This window comes from Nematolebias whitei, unplaced genomic scaffold (genome assembly GCF_014905685.2).
Source record: "Nematolebias whitei isolate Nwh7 unplaced genomic scaffold, NemWhi1 Nwh_scaf_3999, whole genome shotgun sequence".
Classification (NCBI taxonomy): domain Eukaryota; kingdom Metazoa; phylum Chordata; class Actinopteri; order Cyprinodontiformes; family Rivulidae; genus Nematolebias; species Nematolebias whitei.
The window spans coordinates 30-4,719 of record NW_023622544.1 but is presented as its reverse complement, the minus strand read 5'-3'; the positions used below and the strand labels follow the sequence as shown (position 1 = coordinate 4,719).

The window sequence follows — 4,690 nt, the reverse complement described above, 5'->3', positions numbered from 1 at the left end:
ATGCCCACCAGTAACTCCCTCTTTACTGGTGGTTGTTTTCGTTTCCCCGAACCGAACACGCGGCAACAAAGTGACCCTCTTTCCCACAGTAAAAACAAAGGTTGTAATGTTTGCGTCTCTGTCTCTCAGTAAATGTTAAACGCGTAGTCCCAATCTGCATGGGTTCAGATTCAGGTAATGACAGTGAGAAACCAGTAGATGGCACTGGAGGACTACGAGGGATGTGATTCTCAAATTTTGCTTTGGAGTGGTACGTCCCTGCTGATGACGTAGGAAACCCGGAAGTGGAAGCCCTCTGGGAGTTGTAGTCCCGCTCCCGGTGTCTCTCCCGGAAACGTTCGTCTATAGCGATTGCAAGATTTATTAATGCGTCAAAGTTGGGTGGCTCGTCTCGTGCTGCAATCTGGTCTTTAATGTGATCGGACAATGAGTTTAAAAAAGTACCTTGCAATGCCCTGTCGTTCCATTCCGTTTGGGCTGCGAGGATGCGGAACTCCAAGGCGTGCGTGGCAACCGGAAGTCGGCCCTGACGTAACCCCAACAAACGCTTCTCTGCGTTTGGTTGTTGTAGCGGCCGATCAAAAATCCTGCGGAACTCTTCCAAGAAAAGGCTGAACGTGACGGAGTCCACACTACGGTGGCGAAAGAAAGAGGTCGCCCACTGGAGAGCGTTATCTTTTAGTTGGTTGATGAGGTAAGTAATTTTGGTGGCGTCTGATGAGTAAAGCTGAGGAGCTCCTCCAAAAGCGAGCTTGCACTGGAGAAGGAAACCCTCACATTGAGCTGGATCTCCTGAAAAGAATTCGGATGGTTTTACCAAAAGTTGTTGTGAAAAAGCAGCATGATTTACAGTACCAATGTTAACAGAACTGGTGTCTGCTGGAGGTGCAGAAGTCGTGGAGGGAGAAGTAGAGAGCCTCTGGTTCATAGTGAAAACCATACCTCCAAGTTCCTGAAGATTTGCTTGAGTCTTGAGCTGTTGACTTAGCACTTGTTTCAACATTTCCTCTAATTGTTCAATTCTCTCCATCTGTGAGGAGGAGGCTTGTTCGCTCCTGGTCTCGTTCTGGGTTTTGTTTGGCTGGAGCATTCTGTTATGATTTAGGGCAACCCAGTTCGTAACGAGACCCGGAACGACACAAGGCAAAGTAGTAAAAAGTGACAGTGTTTATTATTTACAGTGATATTTACAAATATACAAGATGGTTCCTCTGGAATCCCTGAAGGAGGAAGTGGAAACGTCAGGAAGGGATAGGCCAAGGAGTTGTCTCATATAATGTTCAATTTCTTTGTTTGGTCTTACAGATGGAGGAGATGGAGGTGTCCTGAAGGAATCCAACTGAGTCACAGAGGAGAGGCAGGTCAGGCACGTGGCAGGAGGACAAGGCACAAAACATGAATCCAAAACGAGGAGGGTCGAAACGAGATGGCGTAATAAGGGAACAATGCTCCAGCGAAGAGTAGGACTCGACTGCAGCCTTAAGTAGGGTTGTAGCTCATCAGGTGGATGGCCGTCAGCTGATGATGATTAGCGGCCATCTTGGAGCTGCAGTGAGTGTCACTCTTACAGAATTGTTGCCATCTTCAAACAGCTCTAATGTCAAATATTTTATTACAACTTTATAAAACAATATTTGATAAACATCCACATGTTGTTTGTTCACTCTGTAGTAATTGACAAATATATCTATTTACTAGCATAAATATCACATGAAACATCAAAGGGTCATGTTTTATAAAGTCAAAGTTCTGATTCAGAAGTGGATCCATTTGTCATCACATTACAAAGTTTATTTAAATGTTACTTATTGAGAAATATTTCAATATTTTAGTACTTACATGACTTTTTTGGAAACTTTGACCACTGGCAGCAGCCTCAGAATAGACTTCACGTCATTAGACAATTCCCTTGGGTTGAAATCATCCAGAATTTTTCCTGATGTCAGTAAGATGAAGACCAGAGCTGACCAGTGAGCAGGAGACAGTTCATCTGTGGAGAGACTTGCTGAACTCAGACTGTTGGATCTCCTCCACTAGAGAACCATCATTCAGTTCATTCAGACAGTGGAACAGATTGATGCTTTTCTCTGCAGACAGATTCTCACTGATCAGATTCTTGATGTACTGGACTGTTTCCTGATTGGTCTGTGAGCTACTTCCTGTCTGCGTCAGCAGGCCTTGTAGGAGAGTCTGATTGGTCTGCAGTGAAAGACCCAGGAGGAACTGGAGGAACATGTCCAGGTGTCCATTTGAACTCTGTAAAGCCTGGTTCACAGCACTCTGATGGAGATATGTTAGTTTTGATTTCTTCAAACTTAAAGACCTCTTAGATTTTGTTTGATGTTCTTCCATCAGATTGAGCCCAGAGTTGATGAAGGTCAGATGGACATGAAGAGCAGCCAGAAACTCCTGAACACTCAGATGGACGAAGCAGAACACCTTGTCCTGGTACAGGCCTCTCTCCTCTTTAAAGATCTGTGTGAACACTCCTGAGTACACTGAGGCTGCTCTGATATCGATGCCACACTCTGTCAGGTCTGATTCATAGAAGATCAGGTTTCCTTTCTGCAGATGCTCAAAAGCCACTTTTCCCAGAGACTCAATCATCTTCCTGCTCTCTGGACTCCAGAGTGGATCTGTCTCAGCTCCTCCATCATACTTGACCTTCTTGACTTTGGTGTGAACCAGCAGGAAGTGGATGTACATCTCAGTCAGGGTGTTGGGCAGCTCTCCTCCCTCTCTGCTTTTCAACACGTCCTCCAGAACTGTAGCAGTGATCCAGCAGAAGACTGGGATGTGGCACATGATGTGGAGGCTTTGTGATGTCTTGATGTGGGAGATGATCCTGCTGGCCTGCTCCTCATCTCTGAACCTCTTCCTGAAGTACTCCTCCTTCTGTGGGTCAGTGAAGCCTCTGACCTCTGTCACCATGCCAACACACTCAGCAGGGATCTGATTGGCTGCTGCAGGTCGTGTGGTTATCCAGAGGCGAGCAGAGGGAAGCAGTTTCCCCCTGATGAGGTTTGTCAGCAGCACATCCACTGAGGTGGACTCTGTAACATCAGTCAGGATCTGATTGTTGTGGAAGTCCAGAGGAAGTCGACACTCATCCAGACCATCAAAGATGAACACAAGCTGGAAGTCTTCAAAGCTGCACATTTCTTTGGTTTCAGTAAAGAAGTGATGAACAAGTTCCACCAAGCTGAACTTCTTCTCTTTCAGCACGTTCAGCTCTCTGAAAGTGAATGGAAACATGAAGTGGATGTCCTGGTTGGCTTTGTCTTCAGCCCAGTCCAGAGTGAACTTCTGTGTTAAGACTGTTTTCCCAATGCCAGCCACTCCCTTTGTCATCACTGTTCTGACTGGTTCATGTCTTCCAGGTGGGAGTTTAAAGATGTCTTCTTGTCTGATGGTTGTTTCTGGTGTGTGTGGTTTCCTGGATGCTGTTTCAATCTGTCTGACCTCATGTTCATCATTGACCTCTCCAGTCCCTCCCTCTGTGATGTAGAGCTCTGTGTAGATCTTATTCAGAAGGGTTGGGTTTCCTGCTTTAGCAATCCCCTCAAACACACACTGGAACCTCTTCTTCACACAACATTTAAGGTGAGGTCATTTTGAGAAACTGCTGCAACTTGTCCTGAACGAATAAAATACATACATTTAATAATTAAAGAATAAGTTCCTCTCAACAATGAAATATAAAAAGTTAAATGTTTATAGAAATCCTCTTACTGCTCTGCAGACGGTCAGCCAGCTCCTCCTGCTTCATCCTCCTCAGGAAGTAAACTGTGATCTTTATCAATGCCTCTCTGCTCCTCCTCTGCTCTTCATCTTCACCCTCCAACAACTCCTCATCCTCCCTCTGACTCTCTAAACATTCTGGGTAATCTGGACTCAGAACCTTCTGGATATTCTTCAGCTCGTTCTTCACAAAAGTGACCATGTTGTCCTCCAGCAGCTGGAACAGAAAAATATCTGAATGACACATCAGACTGAAATCATGGAGCCAAACATCAGATCCATGTTGGACAGACTGACAGTCCACTAGTCTACATGTTGGACAGACTGACAGTCCACTGGTCTACGTGTCGGACAGACTGACAGTCCACTGGTCTGTGTTGGACAGACTGACAGTCCACTGGTCTACAAAGTGCAGCATTGAGATGACAGTGAACACAACACATGGAAAAGTACTTGTTGTACATGAACGCACCATAAATATGGAGTCCAGCTGTGTTTGATGATGCTGGGCAGACTGAGCACTGGGAACCTCTGAGCTTTGCTGGTCCACTCTGTGGAGGAATAATGAAAAATTAGCTCCACTTGTGTCTGTCCACACAGAGACAAACACCAGCTAAAGGTCCATGTGGAGTCAGGATCCAGAAACTATTTGTCCTCCTCCATCCAGCAACACCTGCCACCTCAGTGGAAGTTCCTACCTACACTGTGTTTGAAGCAAAGATCAAAGGTGACACCTGCTGGACCACCTGGTGACCTACAGACACTCAGAAACTCCTACAACCTCCATTCTTTCACTTTGACTGCTGAGTTTGGAGAAAACATCCAACACACTCCGCTTCACTTGTGAACATAGAAATGTGTGAAAAAGAGCTGAGCTCACATGAAAACATTTCAGACTGACTCAGTTACATTTTACACAGTTACAACATTTAGAGACAGCTCACCTCTC

The 4,690-nt window shown here is 45.5% G+C and overlaps 1 pseudogene; it reads right to left on the bottom strand.

The window, feature by feature from the left end:
• Window positions 1–216: 216 nt before the first annotated feature.
• LOC119429628 lies at window positions 217–3,958 on the bottom strand (annotated as a pseudogene).
• Window positions 3,959–4,690: the final 732 nt, after the last annotated feature.